General features: G+C 41.7%; 1 protein-coding gene across 49 annotated transcripts in view; it reads left to right on the top strand.

Annotated features, from left to right (window-relative positions):
* Positions 1 to 27,901, top strand: part of C1H9orf3 (aminopeptidase O (putative)) — a 332,909-nt gene that overhangs the window by 262,399 nt on the left and 42,609 nt on the right. For 5 of the 49 annotated variants that reach the window (XR_005353996.1, XR_005354001.1, XR_005353992.1 and 2 more), the window contains one exon: positions 171 to 318. The exons of the other annotated variants lie outside the window; for them this stretch is intronic. The gene's annotated coding sequence lies outside the window, so the exon portion shown is untranslated. The remainder of the gene's footprint in view (positions 1 to 170; positions 319 to 27,901) is intronic. 49 annotated transcript variants of the gene reach the window in all.

Genomic DNA, 27,901 nt, shown 5'->3' with positions numbered 1-27,901 from the left:
TTACAATTCTAATATTGAAATATTCAACATGTTAAAGGTAGGTACAAATTTTAAACTATTTAACAAAGTGCTTTACTGCTGTTTGTCTTTTGTGACAAAGGTCTGTTTTATATTAAGTTTATGATTTCTGGAAAACTAAGACTAATAAAAATTATCTGGCTCTTACTTAGACCTGTAACAGCAGCCGGTGACGGTGTTAGGCTTGACTCTGGAGACACCAGGATACAAAGCTTGGCAAAATGGCACAAGAGGAATCTAGAGAGGACTGAATCAAGGATCCCTTCACTTTGTAGGAACTACCCCACATTCAGCAAAATGGTAGGCTGCGGGCAGCAACTCTTATGCAACTGAGGCAACATGGCATTGAGTGGTTTCCCAGGCATTGGTGCCCTTGCCTCTTAGCGAAAGCGCTCTTGCCCTGTGAGAATTCATAACTAGTCTACATTTATATAGCTGTAATCTCTTACAATAGCTTCATTGATACTTGATCTCCATAGAAAAGCTTTATGGGTTCTAATGAGTCACTGCTCTTGAGGCACCAGTCGCCCTCCCTATCTGTGAGTGGCTTTGTGTCCTGTGTTGTACCGATTGTGCCTTTGGATGACAACTTACTTGAGAGATGGGGAGAGGCAGAGTAATTTATTAAAAGTAATTACAAAGAAACCAAACAAAAAGAGTCATTACAGCGCTATTAATATGCAATTCGTTATTTTATTGCTGTAATATTTAGAACTGGGTCTTATTTGGGGGTCTCCCTCTTTTCCTTGTAAGTCTCTAGCAAATACATAATTTATTAAATTCTCTGTACCCAGATCTCAAGTTAGATCGGTTTCACAAGATCTTGGCTTTTTCTGCCCACTCCACCCCACCCCTTTTTTAAAGCTGGACCAAGGAAGAATTGCTGATAAAATGTATTTTTGGTAGCCTCAGGAAAGAAGTCTTATCTGTATGATTTTATACCATTAAATTTTCATCTGTTCCGTAGATTTATTTTTTTAAGAATCTGCAGTTTAAAAAAATGTTCTAAGAATTTCAAGTGTACTGAAATCCCTTCCATTTTCGACTAGCACAACAGAGAAAATTAAAGTATAGTCATTTACTTACCCTAATGCACTTAATCACATATTTTAAAAAGAATCTGAATGGAACTATTAATGTAATAATAGCTGACACTTGTCATGTGTCAAGCACTGTTCTAAGTGCTTTGCATGTATCTGCTCATGTAAATGCACCATTTAAGTAGTACCACAAACTAGCAGTATACTGTGAGGATGTCGTAGACAGGGAGCAAACGCTGTGTGAAAGTAGGTGAGGTCTAAACAAATCAAATAATTGCTGCAGAAAAGAATGCTCCGAGCAAGATTTTTTAAAATTGTTTTTAAATCTGAGCCATTGACAACCCTAGACCACCAGCATTAAGCATACATTTCTAAATGAGGAAAATCCCAACCAGCAAGTATTTTGAAAACACTTGAAAGTGTGCAGATAATTACAGTGTTGTTGATTTTAGCAGATTCGATGCCAGCAGCCATCAGCTCTTCTATGCCATGAAAGATGAAAGCCATTTTAATATAAAACATGAGTTTGGCTGGAAAAGGGGGAGGCGGGCAGAGAATAATTTCGTGACTTTTTAGTTACTTTTATAGGAAGCATTAGTTACGTTCCTGTGATAGAATGCTTTACTTGGCAATTATTCTCATCTGAGGCATTTTAATGACTGCTGCTTTGTGCCTGGTATCATCTGGCACTAATAAGATGCGTTATTTTAGTAGCACCTACCGGTGTCAGTGTAGTTTAGGACCTGTTACGGTTTCCATTCATCTTCTCTTTTAGGAGGCAGACACTAGCATGTTCCTTGAAATATAACTAACCTGTATTTCATTTATATTTTGGATCTCTGTCTGCACCCAGCGAAAATGACACTCAAGCCTCATGTCTCCAGCACTTAGAGAGGGGCCCAATCACATGCAGCCTTGATAAATATTTGTTGAATGAATTAGATGAGTGAATCCCACTCAAGGCACTTACCTTATGAAGTCACACCTGGCTGTTAACATTTATAAGAAATTGTAACGTCCCAGTTTTTATTTAATTATTTTGTTCTTTAATGACAGTGGTTTTTGTGAAAGCACATTTGGTAGAGCTTTCCTGGTTGTCATGGGTCATCTTTTTCATCCCTTCTGTAAAGAGGTCTCAGAGCCGGGAAGGCCGGACCTGGTCCCAATACAGCCACCTAATTGTGCTCCTTGAGTTTGTCACTTGACTTTTGTTTCATCTGAAAATCCTTTCATTTAATAGGCCAGTTAGGCCAGTGTACATTAATTATAAAATTAATGAGTATGTTTGGCCTTGATTCTTTCATATAGTTTTATTGTATATTTTTTCTTTTGTCCATTTTCAGTATTTAGAAGGCTTGTATTTTTGTTCTAACGGTTACTTTGTCATAATAATAGATTTCGGTCTCTCTTCTTCACTTTTTTTTCTCTTGTGTGTTGATTTCCTGCTGTGAGCAGTAGTGAAATTAGATATTAACCTTTTTTGCCCCTCCTCTCTTTCTGTCATGTGACTTGAAATATTGTCTTATTGCTTCCAGATAAGTATCTTGAACATGGTCAACAAGATGATTGTATTGTTTATATATTCTTCCCTCTTCCTCACTTTTTTGATAGTTGCATTAGATTTATGATGTCAGAGCATGAAGAAATTAAATACTTGATACTCTTTGCTTTATAAAATCACAGAATTTTAATTTGCAAGTAAATCCATAATGCTCATCAGCTGCCCTCATATAACTGACCTTCAGAGATTTTGGTGTTTTTTTGTTTTGTTTTGTTTTTTAGATTTTTATTTATTTATTCATGAGAGACACAGAGAAAGCCAGAGAGGCTGAGACACAGGCAGAGGGAGAAGCAGGCTCCATGCAGGGAGCCTGACGTGGGACTTTATCCTGGGTCTCCAGGATCAGTCCCTGGGCTGAAAGTGGCAGTAAACCGCTGAGCCACCCAGGCTACCCAGATTTTGGTTTTTTGAAGCTAGTTCTAGAGTGGATTCCTCAGGATGGAGCTTGGGACAACTACATTTCCTGAGTTCTTGAATGTTTGTAAGTTTGTGCTCTTTCCACACAGTTCAACTAGATAGAAAATTCTTGATTCATGTTTTAAGTATCTTGAGCATGTTACTCCATTGTCTTGCTGCTGGTCTCATTTCTGTCCCTCAAAGTGACTTGGTCTTTTCTCCTGGACACCCAGATATTTTTTGTTAAATTCCAAAAGTGTTATTTGAATATGTCTCGTTATGGGTTAGTTTTCTCAGTTGTCAATTGGCTTTTGGGCTTTATTTTCCTCATTTGTAAAATGAGAATAGTGGTAACCTTTTTTGCTGCTAAAGAGAGTGAATTTGAAGACTAGCTAGGATACTGTATATAAAGCACTTTAAATTTTTTACTTTCTTCTTATTCTTCAAAGTCCCATGTTAGGAACTTTAGAATTTAGAGTACTTCATTTTATGGGTAGTTGGATTTGAGTTGGCTTTATATTTGTGAGAAATCTAAACAGACCCTCTGAAGTCTTTTGTCTGCATCTAAGCAGTATATAAATGCTCACGGATTCCATGTGGTAAACAGGCTGTCTGTGCCCATGCATGGAGAACTACTGGCCTCAAAGCAGTGGTGCTTTTTGAAAGTCTCTCATGTAGAAAACTCCTTCTCCGTTTTATTCCTCATACACTCTTGCCTGAAATTGGTTAGTTTCCCACACAAAACTGGGCTGACATGATCAGGGTTTGTAAAATAGCACTGTACACAGAAAAAAAAAATAGAACTCTGTTTTTCAGATAATGAAAGCTGAAAATCCAAGTCAGTTCTATTAGCCAGCATGTTTTCTTGGATTTGTTATACATAAGACCTGTGTAAGAAGCTGCTGGAAAATACCAGAGAAACAGGAGATGTCATTTGTGGCCATGAGAGATAAAACACACACATATCAAAGATCATTTACAAAGCAGCATGTAATAAATAAATCGAAACCAGTGTAGCATAAACTAAGGAGTATATGATGCATTTTACCCGAGGCTACCCTGGACTCAAGTTTCCATGCCTGGGCCTTGTTTGGATAAAGCAACCCTTTACATGTGCAGCATGGAAGTTATGGTGGGTATTGGGTAACTGAATTAACTGAATCCATTTTTATGCTTTTACCTGATTTGTAAGCACAGATAGGGATTTGATTGACATACATATAAATAATGTTAGTGTCTTTATTTGAATATGAGATTTTTAAAAATAAATTCATCCATGTTTCGCAAGTAAGGCTGGAACCTATCATAGAAATTCTGCTGACACTTATGAATCGGGATGATTTGAAAACCCAAGCTAGAAATACAGTACTGCATATAATTCCATGTATAACACATTCCTTATTCTATATTTATTTGAACACTTACTAACTTCACTGCATTTTTACAACATACAAAGCCCTGAATAAGTATAAAAGTATAAAGTACAGAGATGAATGGAAAACAGGCGCAAAAGAGTTTACAGTTGAATGTAAAAAACTATAAAATAGAAAACAGGATTGAATCAAATGTCAGTGGTACAACAACAGGTATGAATGTAGAGCAGTTTGGATCTCTGTGAGGAAAGGGAGTCCTCTCACTGTGGGCTTTTTGTATGATCTGTAAGTCTTTTCCAGGTTTATAGCAGAATACAAATATTCCAGTATATTCAACTTTTGTTATTTTGTAGAATTGATACCATCATTTGAGTTCTCAAAATTCTGATTGTGAGAACATACTGAAACTGGGAAGTTAGTATTTCCCTGTGGCTCATATGCAGTCAGAGTCCTGCAGGAGAGATCAGGCTACCTCTGGATTTGAGGACGTGGAGTTTTTAATCTATCTCACTCCGTTTTTTTTTTTTTTTTTTTTTCCCTTTTACTTGCATTAAGTTTTAGGGGTTTTCCCTTCCCTAAACATTTGGTTTTAAGGCAAAATGAGAAATGAGAATGTTTCAGAATTAGATTTGGTGACTGCAAGTTCTAGAGCTCTTTAGTTTCCTCCTGTGATTTTTGAGTGTTATATTCTGTCATTTAAAAAGCATCCCACTGTGTTCACCACAGATTTAGCATGACCTGCTTTTAAAAAAAATATTAAAAATTATATGCCCCTTTTATCTGTCTGATGAGTACAAATAAACTCGTCAGATGGGCCACAAAATGGCATTAAGTGCATATCCAAATACTTTTAACGTGCTACATCCCTATAAATCAAGAAACATTTTTCCGAGTGTTAAATTCTGTTTTTAAAAAAAGTTCATTTATTTATAAGATTTTACTTATTTATTCATGACAGACACAGAGGGAGAGAGAACGAGAGACAGAGATACAGGCAGAGGGAGAAGCAGGTTCCACCCACACAGGGAGCCTGACATGAGACTAGATCCCGGGTCTCCAGGATCACACCCTGGGCTGAAGGCGGTGCTAAACCGCTGAGCCACTGGGGCTGCCCAAGAATTTATTTATTGAGAGAGAGCACATGTGTGCACATACAAGGCTGGGTGCAAAGGGAGAGGGGGAAGCAGGCTCCCCACTGAGCAGGGAGCCTGATGCGGGGCTAGGTCCCGGGACCCTGGGCAGGGTTAGGCAGATGCTTAACTACCTGAGCCACCCAGGCTCCCCTCAGAATGTTAAATTCTAAATCATAGGCATGTGAAGGTTCAGATTTCATATGTATGAAGCAGGAAAACAAACTGTAGTAGTTAATATCAAGGAAACTACGTAAAGTGGGAAAAGATCTTTTCATAGAAGAAGCAACAGTTATTTTTTGTGGCCCATTTATAACTGAAAACCATAGAGTTAGTTTTCTGTGGTATTTTTCATTTGGTGTCCCAGAAAAATTCATGATCTCCATGAGGAACAGGAGAAGTCAATGAGGAACAGCAGAAAGAATCTAGAAGAGAAACCAGTCACAGCTCTGGATTGTGTTTGTGCACAATTTGGTTTCTGATTTTTTTCTCCTTAACTATCAGCCACACAGGCTTTAGTTTTTAGTGTTGAAGGCACAGCTTTAACGTTTATTCCTCACAGTAATGGTAAAGGTTGCTGAGTGCTTCCACAGACAACAGAAGATAGTGGTTCTGATTCTCTTTTAGCAGGTTTATTGAGTTTTATGTCCTATATCTTTTATATGCCACAAAAGTGGCCCATATCCAGTTTGTTGAGTTTTAAGACGTACAGTGTGCAGCCATCACCACAGTCCAGTTTTAGAACATTTCCATCACTAGAAAGTTCCCTTATGTCCATTTGTGGTCAGTCCCCATCCCCACTCCCAGCCCCAGGCAACTACTAATATGCTGTCTTTAGAGTTATGCCTTTTCTGGAAATTTCCTATAAATAGAATCTACACACTTTAGTCTTTTGGACTTAGCTTTTTTCATTTATCATCCTGTTTTGAGGTTGGGCAGTATTGCATGTATCGGTGTTGGGTCCTTTTTATGACAATTTATCCTGTTGTGTGGATGTACTGTGTTTTGTTGATCTGTTTACTAGTTGACAGACATGTAGAGTTTTTGCAGTTTTGGCTTCCTATGAATAGTGTTTAACTGCCTTCATGTAGACATACTTCTCTTGGGTAGATACCCAGACCTGGCATCTCTTGACCAAAGGGTAGGAGTGTGTTTAACTTTCCAAGGAACTGCAAACTCTTTTCTATAGTGGCCTGTAGCAGGTCACATTTCTGCGAGTAGGTTTCAGGTTCCCAGTTTCTCTGTCTCCTCATCATCACTTGCAATTGTCAGACTTCTTTATTTTAGCCATTTTCATGAGAGTTGAACCATGCCTTCTGTACTTAATGCTTTTTTTTCTCGTGACGACCTGAAGGTATCTGCATACCCTAATGTTCTTTTGTCCTCCCTTTTATGGATCAGAAGGCAGTAGAACAGGAACCGGAAAATCTAAATGTCTTGCCCAAGATCCCCAAATGAGTCACTGAGCTTTGAGTCCTCATGCATCAGTTGGAGACAGAGCAGCCTGTTTCTGTTCCAACTCCTGGCTGCCTGTGACTCAGGGTCCTCTTTGTCTTCATAGCCTTGTTGGGTGTGGCTTTCTTTTGATCTTTGTTGAATGATCCATTCTTATCCTTTCTGGAATTTGGTCTGATGAAATGCAGTTGTTTTCTGCAGAGATGTGCTGATTTCTTGGAGAGGTGCTCCTTCGCTGTAGGACACAGGCCTTGGGTGCCTCAGGCCTGGCTCCTCAGGTGGCCCCTGGTGACTGCTACCGCTTGTCATCCTGTCCACAGGGGTAGATTCTTGGCCTCACCAGAGCTTTGTGGGAGTTAGGTTAAGTGACTTATCTAAAACAGCTGGCAGGTACTAAATATTTAATGCATCTTACAGCACCTCTTCAAATGCCTGTGAAAGTCTGATTACCTTATGGTGTGGATAGTAACACCAGTCATTTGGGTTTTTCTTCTCTGATAGCGAGACAGGAAAACATTCTTAAAGTTATTTACTAATTAAAAAAAAAAAAAAAAGATCAGCCAGGGTTTCTTACTGTTCTTTGGTCTGCAGCAAATGTAGCAATAGTATTTTTACAAGTTTGTATGTTTTGTCCCAGTCTCCTGGCTTTATTCTAGAAGACTCACGCTATTTCTCAGAGCTACTGTAGCATTTCATCAGCCTCTTTCTCCAGTTTGTCCAGACTGGAAGCTCTCAAAGTGCTCTTTTGGCTGTAAAATCTGTAGTCTAGCAAAGCTCTGTTTTAGATCAACTATAATTCTTTCTTTCTCTCAATATGTCCTCCTTGCTTTTGTATCTTTAAGCCAAACTATTTTGATACAAAGTTCTTTTAAGGCTAGTGGAGCTTATTCAAATGCCCAGCTAATGAAAGGCACTTAACATGGGGCACATCTTGCCCTCTGTGGTCACTTTACAGGGCATGGAAGGTTCCATTACCTCTGTTACCTTTTGCTACATTGGGTTGCAGTGTTTCATTTATTTCATGACAAAAAGTGAGTTCTAGTATAGGTAGTTTGTGAAATGATTTTCTCTGAAATGACTCTTGGTCATGTTGAGCTTCTAAATGTTAAAGGGAACATGGGGGACACCTGGGTGGCTCAGTTGGTTAAGTATCTGACTCTTGATTTCGGCCCAGGATCCTAAGATCAAGCCCCACATGGGGCTGCACGCGGGGTGTGAAGTTTGCTTGGGATTCTCCCCCGGTGTCCTCCGCACTTGTGGTCTCTCTCTCCCTCCCTCTAATAAATAAAGAAGGGAACATGGCTTTTAGATCTGTGAAAATCTCATCTTGGTCTTATGCTGCCACACAGAATGTGGGGAGGAACTAAAGGTTGAGAACTTTAGAGAACTATAATTATCACCACCACCAAGGAGCTGCCTAAAATAACTTCAGGTTATAAGTCAAGCACCTGGAGGAGTGTGCTGGTGACTGTAATATTGAGAAAGCCACTTGAGATCCTAAACACTTGAATGTGCCAGACCACAGGAGAAGAAACGGGGTTGGGTTGGGGGGAATGTCGCATGGTAAGTTGAGTAACTCCAGTTTCACCTTAGGACTTTATTGGGAGGCTGGACAGGACTGAGCTGTTAGACTCAGGGAAGACCTTCCAGCTTCTTGAAGGCCAGCCTTAGTCTTAAAACGTGAGAACATGGAGGCCCCAAGAAGCTCCGGGTCCCAGGCTGGGATCAGAGCCCAAAGCTGTCCCTTTGTTTTGCTCTTTTCAGCTGAGCAGTTCCCCAGAGCAGGAGGTAGGGTCAGAGCAGCCTTGGGTTCCAGGGAGGAGAAATGGATCACCGGGGCTTTGTTATGTTGTAGGCCATGGAAACCTGAGGGAGGCCCAGAAAGAAGATCTGGTAGACTTGGGATGTCCCTACATGCCATCCCTTGTCACCTCTAGAAACATGTGCAGATGAGGGCCTTTTCCTAGCGTACGGAGGCTTGGGTAGGCACAAATGTGTCAGATGTTGAGGGCTCAGTCATTTCCGAGTGTGGAGAAAGTTTGCTTTTCATGTTAAAGCAGTCAATTTTACAAGGCACAGATTATATGAATTTTGTGATTCTTATCACAGTCTAAGCAACGGCAACATGAAATGTGGTGATAGTCTTTCAATCTAGACGTAATGTGACTGGATAAATAACTAGTCATTTTATTCTGGAGTGCAGGGAGGGTACACCCACGAATGCCTTTTCTTTAGTCTGTGCAGATATCTTTTATGTTGATGTGATTTATTCTAAAATGCAAAGCTGCTTTCCATGTTCACACATATTCCTACCTTGATGTACTGCAAACATTTTTCTTCAGTCTCTCTCACTTAGCCCATAGTTTACAGGCCAAATCAAACCACCTCCATCACCAAAAGCAGTATTGATAAAACGAATGCTGAACTTGGATTATGAAAGGTTTAGTTCCCAGAACTCGCTGTACTGCTGGCAGGGCAAAGTGAGTAGGAATATTCTGGTTTAGGGGGAAAAAAACTGCTTGTATTTTTTTCAACTGGCAGATAAAGAATGATAGTGCCCAAAATGTGCAGGTGGAAATGGAACATGGAGGCAGCCCGGGTGGCTCAGCAGTTTAGCGCACCTTCGGCCCGAGGTGTGATCCTGGAGACCCTGGATTGAGTCCCACATGGGGCTCCCTGCATGGAGCCTGCTTCTCACTCTACCTGTATCTCTGCCTCTCTCTTTCTCTGTCTCTCATGAATGAATAAATAAAGTCTTTAAAAAAAAAAAAAAAAGGAAATGGAACATGGGCACAGAGCTGCTTCAGACTTGCAGAAGGTGCGCCGCCCCCCCCCCCCCCCCCCTCAGCAAAATGAAAGAGGCTGGAGAGAAGGCACAGGGTGACAGTCCTGTGGTGCTCGTCTCACATACTTTGAGTCTTCACTAGAGATTGAGCCACTGACTTGGTCAGCAGTAGCATTACCCAATCTTGGAGGACCGGATTATCATAACAAATCTAAATGATGCTGAACTGTCTCCCGACAAAGGATTACTGTTGTACCAGCACGCACACATAACTTGGATGGTGTGCATGCAGGTGCACACGCACACATTTACCTGTTCCATTGGCCTTTGACCTGCAAGCAGGGGAGGTGAGGGTTGAGACCTGCTGTTGTGACCACTGTCTCCATCTTAGAGGGAAGCTGCAGGCGCAGTTTCCAGAACTGGCGCTGTTTGTGTCTGACTCTGACTCATGCTCCCAGAGAACTGCCCTGTGCATAATGCAAAGTCATTGTCATCATGAGCCATCCTAGGGAGAGGTTCAATGGAAAAAGTGAAGGTGGAGCAAACCAGGCCTGGAACAGGAGGTGAAAGATATGTTTTTTGTTTGGTTTTGCTGAACTTCATAGTCACTTTTTTGAAAACTGCAGTAATCCTATGGGGTTTGGGATAATAGAGAGGAAATCGGACTTGTTGCTGCAGGATTCCTCTTGTGTTCAGATTCTTAAGGCAGTAGGAGGAGAGGAGAGTAAAATAACCCTAAGTGCTGTAGATTTTGAACACATATTCATAATTTCTCAGTTTTTAATTTTTTGTGTCAAACCTATTTTGTGATCATGCACTATTACAGAGAGGAGGGGGGGAATGTGTGATAGACCTATGTGAACTTGGGTATTCTAATTACTTGTCTTCAAAATGATTTTCCAAGAGGGCGAGGCATGTCATTTACATGAGTGTTAAGAATAAAGAAGTTATCTCTATGCTATTCTTGGTGGGACTTTTTCATGTCCTTTTTTTCCTGAAAAACTGTTACTAGCATTATCTGGAAACACTTCCTAATTTTTTAAAGACCATTCTTTATAGTAAATCTTAATATCAAGAATAATTGAAAAAAAAAAAAAAGAATAATTGAAAATTGGGGCTCCTGGGTGGCTCAGTCGGTTAAGCCTCTGACTCTCAGTTTCATGGCTTAGGTTATGATCTCAGGGTTGCGAGACCGAGCTCAGAGTTTGGGTTCCACCTTCAGCAGGGAGTCTGCTTGGGATTCTTTCTTCCCCTCTGCCCCTCCTGCTTGTGTTCTCTCTCTCTTTCTTTCTCTCAAATAAATAAATCTTAAAAAAAAGAATTGAAAATTAAAATAGCTATTTTAACAATAGCTCAGTAGAAAGAATTCATGTGTCAGAGCATTTACTTCCCAAGCAGTTTTCTGACTCTAGTTTTCTTAGCAAGAAAAATGTTAATCTGTTGTGGATGGACACTTTTTTTCCCTTTTCCCAGAACACGTGTGGTTTCCACTAACTTCTTTCTCCACCCACCTGTGGAGGTGGCCACAGCTGATGCCTCTGGGTCATCTCTGCTCCTAGAATGGAACTGAAAGTGTTCAGTACATTTCCCCCACTGCTGTTGTCCTTCACAACATGGAAATCGTAGACAGGTGGACGGAAATCCCATCTTTGTCCTTTACTAGTTTTTTTTTTTTTTTTTAACCTTGGACAGACTAGCCTGTGTAAGCCTCAGTTTCCTCATCTGTAAAATAGTTACTATGAAGCATTTAGTGAAGAGCTACCACTGTCTCATTGCTTACTGACAGTAGTTATTAATGTTATTGGTGATGGGCTTTTCCATTACTGTTGTCAGAGGTTAAAGTCATTTACCATCTGTGGTGTATTAGAACAGAAGGAGGCCTGAGAAGCAATAGGGTAGGTCAAGAAATGTAGCCACAGAAGAATGGCCATGTTTGGAACATCAGCCTGGTGTCTGTGGGCCAGCTGGAGTGTCCCCCAGCGTGCAGACCAGGGAGGCAGCCATTACTTCTTTGGCAGGTCTCAGCAATACCTAGAGGTGCACCTCTCTCCTAAGCTGACGCAGGAATCTGCTCTGTGGAGCTGCTCTGCCCCAGGCAGTTACTGCCTTGGGTTCTGTTGGAAGTTTCCGCTAGGCTCTTCCAAGAAAGTTTTAGTTGAAGTCCTTAGTGGCGGTTTTATTGATTTGGGTTGAGGTCTTAATTAAAGTCATCTCAGTTGGCAAGAAGTCTGGCCATCCAGAAATACCATGCTTGCTGGTAGCTGAGCGCTGTAGATTTTCAGGAAGTTTTCAAAAACAAGTGTTAAGATATCCCCGTCCCTCAGCAACTATAGAGGTCTGAGTGTACAATAACTATTATTCTTATGTAGAGCTGGCTCTGAATAGTGAGTTTCCCTAGGCGCAGACTTACTAATAGAAACCCACTTAGACACTGAAGAAATGGGCCGAGTGTTTGTCTCAACTATGAGTGATGTATTATGCATGATTTAAAAAGGCTTCTCAGAATGTCCTTGTTTATGTAAATCAAGAATCAATATTTTTTAGAAAGAAGTTTTTATAGATAAGCCATCACATTATTTGATAATCAGACATCATTTTCAAGTAGTTAAAAGGGTCATTGGACAAAACCCAGTGGACTGACGTTGCTTCCTAATTGCTAAGGATTGAAACTCCACATGCCCTCTAAATTATGAACAGGCTTGAATTTTTTATGGGAAAGAAATTATTTTTTTATGTAGGATAATTTTCATGTCAAACGTTCTGTTAGCCAGCTAGCTCTATCAGATTATACAGGTTGCCACTTTTACTCACCTGATCCCTACTTTTCCTCTGTGAGGTTTATTTTAAATGGGATGAGCACTGGGTGTTATTCTATATTTTGGCAAATTGAACACCAATAAAAAATAAATTTATAAAAATAAATAAATAAATAGAGATAAAAGAATGAGAGAGAAAGTAGGTTTGGAACGAGGGGAATGAATCATGAGAAAACACTGCTGGTCCTTTTCATTCATCTTTGGCATTCTTGGAATGTTCTTACCTCTGTTGACAGAGAGCAGTGGTTCAGCTGCAGGCTTGCTTGCAGTATGGCGTTGTGGGGCCCCCTGAGGAGGAGGCCACTGGAACATTTTCCCCATTCTCCTGGGCAGTGCTGTACCTTTCTGTGAGTGGTGAGATGTACCTGGAAGGATTTCGTAGGCCCACGGAGCACCCCTCAGCGGATACGGCTGCAGCAGTGTGCAGATGTGCATTCGCGTGGCCCTGTGTGAGTGCTGCCTGCCCCAGACCTGGTGTGTTTCTACTCCCAGGGCAAGGCGGGGGGTGCTGCCGTGCTAGCAGAGTGTGTTGGCCAGTTTGTCTGTCAGTGTGTGTCTCTGAGCGCAGGGACGGTGCTGGTAGGGAGAACAGTACTATTGCTTCTGAAAATTGAGGAAATACTCAAGAGTACCGGGAGAGAGGAGGATAAATATAGCATTTCCGTTTTCCTGTCCATTCTACTGTTTTCCACAGCATTTCATTTTTCATAAGATGGAGTTTTATCCTGCCAGCTTTAATAGAAAATAATTGCATACCATTTCTATCAGATTGGCCTTCTTACCCTTATGTACTTACTATTATTTTTTTTTTCCCTATTCAGAAACTTTTGTGCTTGGACGTTTAAGGTGGTCCTAAGATGCTTACCTTCTAGACATGGCCCATGTGCCGCAGCTTCCGGCGAGACCTCTGTGAGTAGGTGGCAGGGACAGTCTTGGCTGTGGATGGTCAGGAAATTCCAGATACTGACTAACCTGTCCTTGCTCTTATTTCTTCCATGACCCGTGTCCTCAAGGGTCGTTCTATGTGCTTGTCACCCTGCCCCTTTCATCAGTGAGCAGTTCCACAGCACTGAGTCATGGCCCCAGAGTCTGTTCTTCATGCACAGGAGCAGTGCCAGATACCATCCAGTCCGTTGTCCCTCTGAGAAGGGCTCTGTCGTGAGTCTGCAAGGCAAAGCTAGCACACTGGCTGTAAGGCCCTGCCCAACTGAGTAAAGTGGAAAGTTTTTATTTAGTAGGTGCTTGGCAGAAGTTGACTTAGTAGGAGCTGGAAGAGAAAGGCAAGATAGGTCGTCTTAGTGCATCATACACGGTGTGCCTGTTTACCAGACTGAGGGTTTTTCATTATGTAAAATTATTAAGTTGATACCGAGTTTAACAAATAAAACTGAACTTTGAGGTTTGGGAGGTAAGTAAGTGGCTTGTATTAGATTTTCAGCGCATTAACTGAATATAAGCATTTCCCTAGTTTCCCATTTCTTAATTGTTCAGTGTCCTTTAGCATGCTTAGCCTAGTGCCTGGCCTAGGCTTGCCCATTACAAAGGTCCTATGTTCATAGGGCAGTGGACTCTGTGTTAGCAGGCCCCAGCACTGCCCCTGCCGGCAGCATGCAGTAATAAGTAAGCTACTCGTGGTCACCAGCTAATAGGGCCATGACCCGGTTTGAACTCCATAATGAGGAAAGAGCAGATTTATTTGCTCCCCCTGCACGCCTCCCTCCCCCCACCTCATACTCTTTTATTATCTTTAAGAGGAAATTGAATAGCAAAATTCTGCATTCTCATAATGTTAATGGCCTGATGTCATTTTTTCCAGTTTGGAGTCAAGAAAGAGGGACAACTAAAACAGATTGAACATTGCGTAGCTGCCCAGGGCTTCAGCTGGAGGCTCTATGAATGTGTGTATATGTATGTTTTTAATGGCTTGTGTTAGGTGTCGTGTGTATAATGTAAAATTCTAATAAATTAGCCAAGTTGTGCAGTCATCACCAGAATCCAGTTTTAGAACGTTTCCATCATCCCTAACAGACCCTTGGCACCCGTTAGCAGTGACTCCCTGCTCCCCCCTATCCCCTGGTTTTGGGAAACCAGTAACCTACTTTTTCTCTCTATAGAATGGCCTTCCTGGACTTCTCATATCAGTGGAATCCTACAGTAGGTGGGGTGGCCTTGTACATTTGACTCCTTTCACTTAGCATAATGATCTTGGGATTCATCCATGTTGTAGATCATATCAGTACATGCTTGTTTGTTTGTTTGTTCCTTTTGACTCCTGAGTAGTATTCCATTGCATGGATAGACATTTTGTCTGTCTGTCTGTTCACCAGTTGATAGACATTGGGGTTGTTTCCAATTTGAGGCTATGGTAGATACTGCTCCTATAAAGACTCACACAAAATTTTGGGTGGATATGTGTTTTCAGTTTTTTTGTGTAGGCACCTAAGTGTCTTTAACAGTAAATTTATGTGTAACTTATTAAACAACCAGATTGTTTTCCAAAAAAAACTATACCCTATTACATTCCCCAGTGATGTATGAAGTTTCTAGTTTCTCCAATGCTCTTACCATCTGCTACGTTTAAGGAATAACCTTAAGCTTTAGCTCTTGATTTGATACTCTTATGCACAAAAGAAAGGTAGAAATTATAGTATTTAGGGTTTTTTGCATTTTTTCAAGCCTTGTTAACACTTGTTAACTGAAATTGTAGTCCTTGGTACTCTGTCTTCTCTAATCTCTGGGCTCTACCACCAGTTAGTGGTGCAGTAGTTTGACAGTGTTCCATTTAATTATGTGGGGTTTTTTTGTAGATTGATAGAAGTATGGAGGGGTGTGTGTGTGTGTGTATGTGTGTGTGTGAAAGAGAGAGCAAGAGAGATGTTAATTGTCTCAACATTAAATTAGTTTACTGTGAGAAGGGATTTCATTTTGTGTACTTTTCTTTGTTAGCTTCTCTTTTGTTCACACCAAAGGTTGCATGTTTATGTTTTTAATTATATACATTGTCTTAATATACAGTAGACACATGGGTCTGTTGAGCCGTATTTTATGGTGCTTTAAATAATCAAATGATAAGTTTTCTAGTTTATAGAATTAGGTAGCTTTTAGAGGTTCTTTTTAAAGATCTTTTGTTTATTCATTTGAGAGAGAGAGCAAGGAGAGGGAGAAGCAGGCTCCCTACTGAGCCAGGGAGCCCCCTGTGGGGCTGCATCCCAGGACTCTGGGATCATGATCCAAGCCAAAGACAGATGCTTAACTGACTGAGCCACCCAGGCACCCCAGCTTTTAAGGGTTCTTTATTAAAAATGCAAGTAGGAGTATTTGTATGAACCATTTTAATAAAGGCTATTTCCCAAGGCCTCACATAAGTTGTACAGGAAGAATTTATCACATCATTTGACATGGAAGGGATTACTGTGTACTCTCAAGACCAAATGATAAAAGTTGCTTATTATTTTTGTTTATTCTAGGATTTGCAGGTATGTTTTATTCTGGTGGTGAGCTTATCAAATAAACATTTTTCCAACCAAGTCTTGGTTAGTTATGACCGAGCCTCCTAGGTGGGCTCTGTGGCTGCTCCTTAGGTGCCCCAGGATACGTACCACAGGCCTGCTGGTCTTTTGAACAATTTGTGCTTGTCCAGAGTTGGTTTTAGCAGTGACTGCGTAAAGACAATGTGTTTTCGGGGTAGGAGACCCTGACCTCCCAAGAGGAAAGGATGAGGGGTACCCTAGTCCCAAGTGACAGAGATGTTCTCATATGTTCTGATAGCTGAGGAGCCTGGCTTCCATTTCTGTTTTGGCACTTTGACATGTGGGGGAGTAGTTTGGTATAAAGAAACAGTTCTCATGGGCAGAACCAGTCCCAGGGGATGAAGTGGGTATCACAGCAGTTGGGGGGGGGGTGCTCTGGGCCTGTAGCGGCTAAGTACAGGAATAGTTTGCCTGGGGTGCATAGCACTTTCCAGCGTGGTGGGGAATGTGCTGCTTCCTGCACTTCTTTAGGGGCCTGCCAGAGAGTTAGGTGAAAATCCCAATATTGGAGCTTAGACCTGACTCTTTCATATGCATGGTTTTAATATTTACTGAATTTTCTGAGAATGTGACTGCCAGGTAAATCTGAGAGGATTGTATTTTGTTGAATTTTCCCCCAAATGCTTGCCATTTCAGAAAACTTTGTCCTCAGTGGGAGTGCTTTTGTGTCTGAGTAACTACACAGCATGCTTGATTCAGTTTGCATTAATAGCTGTGTGTTTATGGGGATTCTTCAGGCCTCTTATTGCTTCCTTATGTCTTCTAGGGTTAGCAGGCTTGTAAATACCGAAATCCACATTAATGCATCCGGACCCACTTTCCTTTTAATTCTCCTTTATGTTACAGATGGGACATTCTATTAAGGTCTCCCTCCCATTATGTGTATTATGTGTGTTGGGATATCTAAGAATTTCTTTTCAAGATAGTTTTAAAAATGAGGCATTATTTCTGGTACCGTGAGAGCCATTGGTTCTACGTTACAACAGGCTTTGGGTCTGTATTACAGGTATATGTGGAAGGGAGTGGCAGAGCTAATGGGAGGTAGTAGAAGCTCTCAGAGGGTGCAGGGGGAGCAAAGCTTGCAGATACCTGTGGAGGGCGGGATGCTGCATGTCACTGAGCTGTGCTCCTTTGCTGTAAATTGCAAAGGGCTGTGAGCTCTGTAGTACTTCCTAGGACTGCTTGTTGCCCTCATCAACACAGAACCCTCCCCATCACTGTGTACCCCCTCAGTGGGGCATGGCGGGCATCATGAGGCTAGTCCCGTATTTCTGAGAAGCGATGTGGTAGGGAGGCACAGGGTAGGATGGGGGGTGAAGAACTGAGCTGTTGGGCCTCATGATATTACTGAATTCCTTGCGGGTGTTGCGTAGATGCACACATTCAGTCATCTTAGCAGTCTCTGTTTTCCTGGCCTTTGCCCTTTTGTCTGCGTGTGTTCCTGACGAGGAGCTGTGCCCCTGATACACACTGGAGCAGCCCCTTGGAGCCTGTGCTTTCTCAGCAAGGCGGTGACTAGGAGCTTTCTCATGTAAGTGCCCTCCATGTGTGGGCCATTCCCCCTTCCTGGACACTCAGACACCTGCCATCCTGTCCTGCCCCCAGGCCAGTCACTCTTCGTCCCTGGGTTTGAGAGATGTGCCGTTTTACCAACTCCTCACGATTTTAGCACGATTCAGGTTTGCGGATTTTCTAAAGTAATTATTCTCCTTCATTTGTTAGTGATATTTTGGACATTTCAGTGCTATAAGCATCTTCTCCAGGGCCACCAGGAGGAAAAAGGTTAATTCAGCCTTTTCATGGAAGTTGAAGGAGTTAGAATTAATTTTAATTCAATTTTATGTGTAGTAACCAAGTCCACTGTTAATGGAACTACATGAATTTCTGCTTAGCCTTGCATAGGTCTCTGAGAGTTTCTTGGTCAAATATGAGTGACCCCACAGGATGGCCTGGGCTACGATGTGCCCCCCACAGGACTGATTGGGGGGCTCACTGGGGATGCTGGTTTGTGTTGCTCAAATTGTTGAAATCTAGATTGAATGAGGAATCGACTGGCACAGGGTGATATGTTCCCAGTTTCTACATAAAGTAAGTTTGTTTTCCTGTGTGGCACCTTTCTTGTATTTTTATTTCAGTTCAGCATGTTTAACTGCCTTTCTAGTTTTAAACCAACCTGAGCCAAGAAAATTAAGATTTTTTTCTTGTTATAAAAGTGATACACTGTTGGGGCACCTGGATAGGCTCAGTCAGACACAACTCACTCTTGGTTTCCTTCTGCTCAGGTCATGATCTCAGGGTCCTGGGATCAAGCTCCACATCAGGCTCTGTGCTTGGTGCCGAGCCTGCTGGAGATTCTCTCCCTCTCCCTCTGCTCCTCCCTCTGCTTCTGTACATGCTTCCTGTCTCTAAAATAAATAAATACAAGTGATATACTGTTTATTGGAGAAAATTTAGGAAATATAGGGAAGTGTAAAGAAGAGAATTGAAGCCTGGGATCCCTGGGTGGCGCAGCGGTTTGGCGCCTGCCTTTGGCCCAGGGCGCGATCCTGGAGACCCGGGATCGAATCCCACGTCGGGCTCCCGGTGCATGGAGCCTGCTTCTCCCTCTGCCTGTGTCTCTGCCTCTCTCTCTCTCTCTGTGACTATCATAAATAAATAAAAATTAAAAAAAAAAAAAAAAAAAAGAATTGAAGCCTGCCTGTAATCCAGTCATCTGGAGAGCTGCTGACTCTTACTATTCTCATGTTTGTCCATTAAGTCTCTTAGTGAAAAAAAATTTATTGAAAAAGAAGGGAGTGTGTTTTGTATTTGTGGCTTCAAAGACGGTTCATTCAGGCTACTTTTTATTTTTTTCTGATTAACTGAATTCACTGATTTTGAAATTCTGCCTTTTTTGGAAAGATCTGTTTTATACCTCTCATAAAAAGGTACTTGATTGACAGAGAGTACTGGAATCCTGGCTTTCCCAGGGACTTGTGTACCTTGACTAAACTCACGTGGAAACGATCTTGCACGTACCAGAGTAAACTTTTATAAATGCCGACTGTGATCTAATGTCATGATCTCACAAATGGATGGCAGAAGTGAGTGCCAAGGGCCCGGGGATTTCCTTTTACCTTTGACTTTCTACATGTGACCATTGGTGTAAAAAGTGGCAGCAGCCATGCTGTGTTTCTTCTTCCTCTCTCAGTGTGAATCAAACGGACATCCATTTCAGGATCTGAGGGTTTGCTACCAGTTTACCTCATGACTTATGGGTTGAGCTTGCAGTCACAATATGGGAATTATGGAAGATGAACCTCTTCACCAACTAACTATGGGGCTATTTCTATTCTACTTCAAGAGTTAATGCTGAAATTGATACTCCCAACTTGTTTCTAAGAAATAGCAGTTACACAGCCTTGCCTGTCTTTTCTGGCTTCTATTAAAATGCAAAAACCTTAACTTCAGAGCAGTATAATTGAGTCCTGAAAGGGGTCATAACTGATGCCTTGCCCCTTCTTTGGTATTTTTGTTTTTTTTGTGCAGCCATGCTGGCTGCTCTGGCTATCTTGCTGTCTACGTTGGTGAAAACTCCTCCAGAGGCTTTGTCCCAAGCTAGTGGAAAGTCTGGCATTTGCAGTGCTCAGTTTATCCCTGGGGTGTGCAGGCATACACCATGGGCCTGGTAACCTTACCACACAAAGCAAATGTCGTACACAATTTGTGCGGGTGAATAGCATTAACTCTTTTGGCAATTGATAGATTTCTCTGCATTTACCAGTACTGACTTAAATGAAATGGAGTCAGTGCATCTGTCTACTTCTGCTCTTCGTGCATCTGTTCTTTTTAGTTTAAAAGGGATGTCATGAATCTTAGGTAGGCTCTCTTTTGTCACAAACATCCAGTAGCAGGACATTCTGGTTGGGCATGCCAACCAGGGAGCCAGAACATGATGTCATATGGGTCATCATTTTAATGTGAGAAGAAAGTAAGTCCCTCAGAAATTTTTTACAGCTGATACCTGCCTGAGACCTCATCCTCCATCAAAGGCCAGGACTTTAGCTCTTTGCCCAGGCCCTGACAGTAGCCAGCTGGTGGAGCAGGAGGTCAGAGCTGCACGCTTGTGAAGGGGTATATTGGCTTCATCCCACAAGGAACCAAAGAATTGCAGAAGCTTTCCTGTGCATCTTGAATCTTCTTTCCAGCCCAGTGTCCAGAGGGTAGGAGAATTAAAACATGGGCTTCCCAAACTGTTACGGGGTCATGTCACTAAGGATCATTTTTGGAAATATATATCCGTTCTGACAAGTGAATGCTATGTGCTCCTCCATCTTTCGACTTGTCCCAGATATCCAGAGGATTCTCCTGTTGTGGACCTTATGCCACACCAAGGGGCTCTCATGTTCCACAGCCTCCTGCCCTCTCTTTTGATAACATGTGTTTGTGGTAAAGACATCTTTTTCCAGTGCTTACAGGGGTCATGAATAAATTGCTCAGTCCCCTGTAGTTTTTTTCATACTTTGTGGTTTCTCTCATTCCATTGTGTCAACGATGATATGGAAAGGGGCCTCATCAGAAGGCACGTGTCCAAGGATATCAGGCTAATGTGTGGAGGCCCAGAAACCCTCCAGTGTGACGGTGAGGGGGCTGGAAACACCCTTTGTCGTGTCTATCTGAGAAAACCCTGTTGGTCCTGACCAGCCAGAGCCAACTGCTTCTGGTAGCATGCCCTGCCTTTTTGGGTCACCCTCTTGGCGCCAGAGGTGCATGCGCTGTCTCTCCTGGGACACCAGGCTGGCTGGGCATTGCCCAGCCACGGGGGAGCCATTCGGCCTGACAGGAGGCCTGTCCCTTCAGGGCCAAAGTGGGCTTTCACCTCCAGGGAAACAGGCAAGCCCTACAGCACTGGTTTTAGAACATGCCTCTTGGGTATGTTTTCAGTTAAGTGAGTTCTGCCACTGAAAGGTATTTCTATTGACACAGAAGCCACAGGGTGAAATGAGGAGCTGTTTTTCTCTGTCCTCTGAGAAACAGCGATGTTCACCCTTAGGGGAGCTGTGCAGTGGGACCAGGCAGCAGAGGTGCTGTCCCCCTGGCACCTCTCGCTCGGCCTCCCCAAGGGTCCAGGCCTGGACGCGCCAGCGGCTGCCACTGACCACCAGGAAGCAGTCGGTGTTACTGAGGAATAGATACACATTCCCTGAAGCCATCGGTTAAGTACGTGACTAGATCAAGTCAGGGCAAGGTGGTCTGTAGTTATTCCCACTTCTGGGCTCTGACAAAACAGCCTTACTGCTGATTTTTTTAGGTTGTGCTGCCCTGAGAGATTCCCGGGTGGCTCAGTCACACAGTGAGTCGTCGAGTCCTGATCTCAGGGTCATGAGTTCGAGCCCCATGTTGGGCCCTCCTGTCCCTCCCCACTCTGGCCTGTGCTCTTTCTCTATCAAAACAAAATCTTCAGAATGGCCATTTTCAGAATACCAACGTGGACTTCTAAGATTTCAATTAAAAAACAATGGAGTTGGAGGTGCACCTTACATGGTTTGAGGGAAGGTGCCTGCAACTTCAGTCAGCAGAGAAAGCTAAGGACAGCCCCGCTGCGCAAGCTGCTGGTCTCCGAGGCCATGCTCTCCTGCGGGAGCCAGAGATTGGCACATTCAAGTTGTCGGCCTTATGCGTCCTCATTTCACCTCTTCTTTTGATACCTTTGTTCTCTTGCTGATGCTGGTCTCTCCCCAATCTGTCAGTTTAAGTGCCTCATGGCCTTGCAGTGCCTCATCTCTTACCCCCCACCTTTCCCTCCTGTACTGTGTCCTTGTTCAGTTTCCCTCTCCTTTCACTCTAGCCCAGTTGTTCTACCATAGGTGACGTTCAACCGGGAGAACTGATGGGCTTACATGTATGTGTGCTCATCTCTCCATCGACCGATGATTCTTCTTGTTCACAGAGACTTCCTAAAGGTACAATACCGTAACTCAAAGTTTCCCCATCTTTGGGAATGAAATGCTTGTTTAATTATATGATGCTTTAGTTAATGCTAAAGTTAGCTTATTTAATATGCCCTTCACCAAAAAGACCACGTTGGAAATATTTGACGTTTAGAAATATGAGCTTTATGTGATTCAGCAAATCACAATGCTGTTGTTTGTTTTTATTTTGTGCCATTCCAGAAATAGGAATAGAGTATGAATTACATAATGATTCTACATAAGACATAGTAAAAATCGTATTGTATAGCCAAAAGTTAAATGCCCAAAATTCAAAAAAAATTAAAATAAATGCCCAAAATTCTGTGTGTACACCATTAAGTTTGGTATACTCTGCATAAAAATTTATAATATCCAACCACCTCATTTGCTTAACCAAATAGTGGTTATAAAATGAATGTTCTCTGTCCCTGTTTTGCTGTCACCTGTGTTCAGCTCTCCCACCAAAAATGAGAAAATTGCTTTCTAGATGATCTGTTGATGACATGTCTTGCTTTGTCTTCCTTCTAGAGATTTGGTTCCAAGTCCTGACATTCATGTTGTTTTGTTCTTGATACATTTATGAAAACCTAGGTTTTCAGTTATATCTGAAACTTAGTCATATTTTTATTTCTTGCTCCAAAGTCAGGATGTAAGTAGCGATTATTTCAATTTTATTTTTACTATACTTTTGAATAACAGCTTAGACAAGTATCTTCATAAAGTGGATCCTTGATAAAGGAAAAGAGGTCCAGAAACCCACAGCATCATACTTTTTCACCCCCATTTTCTCCTTCCTTGCAGTATAGGTCAATTTGATAGAATATCATCGGGATACGAAAGAACAGAACTGGTCAATACAAACCGAGTTCTCTGACAGATCACAGAAATGAGAGAATTTGATGCCATATTCCTTATAATTTAAGATGGTAAATGGGGCAGAAATGGCATGAGGGGTGAGGGTGAAACCATTTAAAAGTAAAGATGGGCTTAGTATTGAAACTCTACTTGGGTATTAATAATTTCCTCCTTAAGCCATATACTGGGGCCTGTGAGGCCTTTTTTGGCTCCTCAGTTTTCATGTGGCTAAAGGAACTTGTTTGGAAGATGTAAATATCCTCATGTTTTTTAATGGAGAAAGGTTGGAACAATTATGCTTTCAATTCTGATCAACTGACAGTCCTTGATTTGACATGAGCCACACTGAGAGAAAGCACATACTGTTGCAGTGATGTAATATGGATCTCTAGAAAGAGGAGCTTGATGAGCAGGCCTTGCTTTGATTCTAGCTAATGGTTGGATTGGATTGGATTGATTGATATGTTTCTGGTTTTGTTATGAACCTAGGAGAGAAGTGGGAAGACATCCTATACTGCTAGCATTTTATTTAATAATTTGGAAGAAAAGCATTTCTAACAGGAATCACACATCATTTTTTTCCTGAAACTGGACATTAATTATTGACATATTTTTAAAATCTGCCCCAATAATGCATCCTGTGGGCACAGTCAGTAACCAGAGCTAACAGTTCGTCTCAAGTTGAGGACCAGTAGTATGAATGTCTTGAAGATCTAAACAGTAGTAACTCTCTAAGGAATTTCCTTTGTACTGGCACTTTGCTGTTTTTTAAAATTAATACCTTTGACACCAGATTCATATAATATATTTTTTAAGAAATTGCTGAATGGCATAGCTGGTCTGTCAGTAAGACAAGTTGCCTCTTCATCATTCATTCACCCAGACTCACTTCCTACCACACGCTTTTAGATGTTTCATCCAGAAAGTGAGTATGAGAGATGGCAGACCTCAGAGAGGGAGAAGCTGCTATGATATTGGTCATAGTGAGTTTTCTCTTATATGAAGGATTGTACAAATATTCCCATTTTAAATCTCCCCAGATTTTTGCTGTCTAGTAATTGAGAGGTCTGTAAGAATTCTTGCTGTATTCAAGGGTTCCTATATAAGGATGCACCTGTGATTCTCTGCGAGCACATTTCCTGTAAGTCTAAGCTTCTCTAAGCTTGAAGGCAGTTGGAATCTTCCAGTGCTTGCTTTTTCAAGATCTTTACCACTGGTTTCTCTAAAGGACATTTTAATTTAGTTATTTGAAAGTATGAAATATAATCTTTTGATTTTATTATTTGAAGTTGTAATTCATGAAGATGGAATTTATCTTTATCTGGTAGGCCCTACTTGCTTTCAGTGCTCACCAATGAAAAAAAATCCTAAGTTTTAAATAAAATTCTAAGAGCAGCAACCCATAAAATGACAGGAATCATAATGGAAGGTAGGGGAATGTCTTTCATCCCTCATAAATATATTTAATATTTTTGTAGAAAGCTTTCCTTGCTCCCTAATTATCTTAAATACATTATTGGCCATAAAATAAAATATGTATTTACTTGCTCTTAAAAACAACAGTGTGGCGTTGCATGCCTTTCAGCAGGTATCAGAATGGTGGGGATTTTTTGTTTTTTGTTTTTTAACCTGGGGAAAACGCTAGTTTGTTTCACATGTCACCGGACATGACATGACTGAGATGGGGAGGAAAGCTGTCCTGTGAAATCCATGTCTGACCTGGAGATGCCAGACTTGAAGTCAGCCAGAGGGCGGGGACGGGGCGGGGGGGGGGCTGACTTAGATCTCTCCTCTAGGGGGAGATTTCAGGGCCCTTAGATCTCCTCCTTCCAGCCTGACCTCACACTCACCTTAGCAGTCAGGGCCTTGAATGTCATCCCTTGCCAGTTCACCTGTGAGGGGATCAGATACTCATTGCAGTTTGGCAGGTCATGCATTCTGAATGTGCCACTAGCAGAAAGTGGTAGCATCTATTAAACTCTGCATTCGAAGCATGCTGCTGTTCAGTATGAACATCACAGATGTGTGAGGTGTCACCAGCCTAATTGTGGGCATGAAAATTGAAATATGAAAATATGAAATATGAAATATGAAATATGAAAAGCCATAGAGGCTTTCAGAGTTCTTTACCAACATAACATGACTTCAGAACGGTGTTGGTAATTTGGCTATGAATAACTATTTTTTGAGGTTTCAGGAATAATGTATTTTTTCATCTGCCTGTTTGCCTTTATTGTGACTTGAAAAATGAGATTTTCCTTTATCATTCTCTAACCATTTTATCTTAGGAAATTTTTCTGAAGTCATCCTCATTTATTTTACTAGAAGTCCTATTGGAGTTCATTGACAGAAATGATAGGCTGTGCAAATAACTATGGAAGATATTTTTGTCCTTGGCACCTAAAAGTCGTCAGGAGTACTGCCACATTCGATATAAAGGGTATGCGGGGTTTTATTGTTTGAGATTATGGTATAAAAAACACAGCATCTTGGGTACCAAAGCTTGATGAATTCAGGTGTTCTACAAGATTTAACTTGCATTTTTTCCCCTGTGATATTCGCATTTCTTCTCTACTAAGTTTGTGGGGTAAATAAGGCATCATCTTTGTTCTGGGCACAGTGCCTCTAGGAGATTGCCTAGGGACTGGGACAGAGCATTTTAGGATGGTTAAACGTCCAGTCTGCTAAACTAGAAAGCCCACAAGTGCTGTTCTTTTCATCTGCCCTCTCTGCAAGCCTTCAGACACACTTGGAAGTGCTTAGTCCCAGAACTATGGCAACATTTTAAGTGATTTATCTGCATAGTGTAGCCCATTACCTGGCAGAACAAGCTCACAAATCCCTAACAGTTATCTGGCTTCACTTGTTGATTTATAGTGATTCTGACCAGGGTTCTGACTGAGCCGCCACTTGCAGAATGTGGCCCAGGAGTGTAGTGACATGGTGGGGAGTGTTGGCACCTCAGATTTGTACAAAATACATGGAGCTCTTTAGGTGAAAGTTGCTCAGTATGGGGAATGCTTTTATGTGAGAAACCTCCCCTCCATCCATTCTCGCTGTGTGTCAAGCAAGTTCTCTGCCATTCAGGCCTGTATCTCTCACATGGCAAGCTACACATGTGTACTTTCCTGACACAGGAGAGAGACATAATGCACTGGGGCATTAAGTGCATTCAGACAGGGTGAATAAAACACTGATTTCTCTCATTGAAAGTGATGGAATAACTAAACCAAGCTCCCTAGAAGACTAGATACCATCAACCTTGAATGACAGAGATAGATAGGAATGAGCCCAGCCCAGAGCGTGGTTGGGAGAACATGCTGTTTCCAGCAGCTGCAATTTAGCATGCATCAGGCTGTGAATTCTTCTGTGCTTTGGTTTCTAGGCAACTTGCACAAATTTTTAAATCTGAATATAAACATATACACACACTTCCTCCCTCTCCTCCCCAATCAAAAAAGCTCTGTATAAAATGATAGCCTAAAGACATAACCCTTGTTTGCCACAACTCTGAGTGACTACAGCAAACAAATCCAGGCCACTACCTGGCTATGTAGAAATTCTAGTGTTTAAATCTAGGAAATGAAGATTTATTTTGTTGCAAGATGACCAATATTTCCACAGTACAAACAAACTGGGTATTTTGCCTCCAAGTTCCCCTGCAAGAGAAGGGATATCTTCATGGAAATGGTTTCTGTTGTTAAGGGATATTTCTTTTCCTGTATTTTTAATTGTTCCTGCATTAAGATTGTTAGAAGTTGTAGATCTCCTTTATTGACAGCAGCAAGTTTTCTCGCTGAATGGGTCCTGCATGCTTGTCTCCCCTTTTCCTGAACCGACTCTCAGGACTCCTAGAATCCTGTTTGGATGGATCGGTGCCTCCACTGCCCCCGGGAGGGAGATGATAGGAGCAGTCCCAGAGCTGGGGTGGCTTACAGTTGCTGTTGGAGATTTGGACTTGAAGATAACTGTGGGGAGTTTATAGACCGAGGCAGGTTTAATTAAGTTGCCAATAAATCTGGCAATCTACGTGATCTTGTTAGACCAGGCACTGTTTAGATTTATGTGGAGAGCTACCAGCTCTAGGTTTGAAAGCAGGGTTAGTGTGGATCCACTGGACAGACAGGAGTTGAATGGGACACCTGTGGGGATTTGTCCAAGGCCTTTAAATACTTAATAGTATAATGGCATGGAGAGTGGGAGGGGATCTGCCAGGCTGCTTTATGCGCTTTGGGAGTCTGTATCTTGAGGACTGTGGATCAGTTGGGAAAGGTCCAAATAAAGGTAATACTAGAGGTTAAAAAGTAAGGTTTATGAGAAAATTTTTTAAAAATTGGATTTCTTCTGTCCAGTAGCTGCAACGTTCAGGACTTTGGGGATTAGCTGGCAGTGGGGTTCTAACCTTTGTGCCTCTAGACAGACAAGTTACTTGAGTGCACTCTATTGTAACGAGGAAGTCAGACATCCTGCCATCTTTGTTTTTTTCCTGAATTTAGAGGAGGTGTTCACAAGATACTCTTTTTTCACAGCACAAAATGAAGTGACTTAAATTGCACTTGGTGGGGTTAAGAATCATATTTTTGCAAATAATCAATGTATTACTAATAGAAACAATAATTCATATATTTTTACATGGCTGTGTCTTCAGTGCTAATTATTTGTGGCTTCACTAAAAACTGGGTCCCATTTCAAGTAAGTCCTATCCTACAATCAGAACACAACATTTTACTTTAAAAATTCTTCTAAAAGGCTTTTAGGGCAGGCTGTACAACAGAAGCAACTTAGGAGTTTACTAATTTGTTTACCCCTGCTCTGGACATGGTGTTTGTCATTGCCATTCATTCATTTTTCATGTTACTACTTTTTAAAGATCTTTACAGTAGCCACTGGTTTACCATCAAGAACAGTGATCTGTAACAGCGGACTAAATAAGATTGGTGATACTATTTTTTATTTCTGAGTTTGTGAAAACAGTTTTCAGGATATTAAAT

The sequence above is a fragment of the Canis lupus genome, chromosome 1 (genome assembly GCF_011100685.1).
Source record: "Canis lupus familiaris isolate Mischka breed German Shepherd chromosome 1, alternate assembly UU_Cfam_GSD_1.0, whole genome shotgun sequence".
NCBI classification, from domain to species: Eukaryota; Metazoa; Chordata; class Mammalia; order Carnivora; family Canidae; genus Canis; species Canis lupus.
Note: the sequence above shows the minus strand (reverse complement) of the source record. Positions and strands in the feature narration are given on the sequence as shown.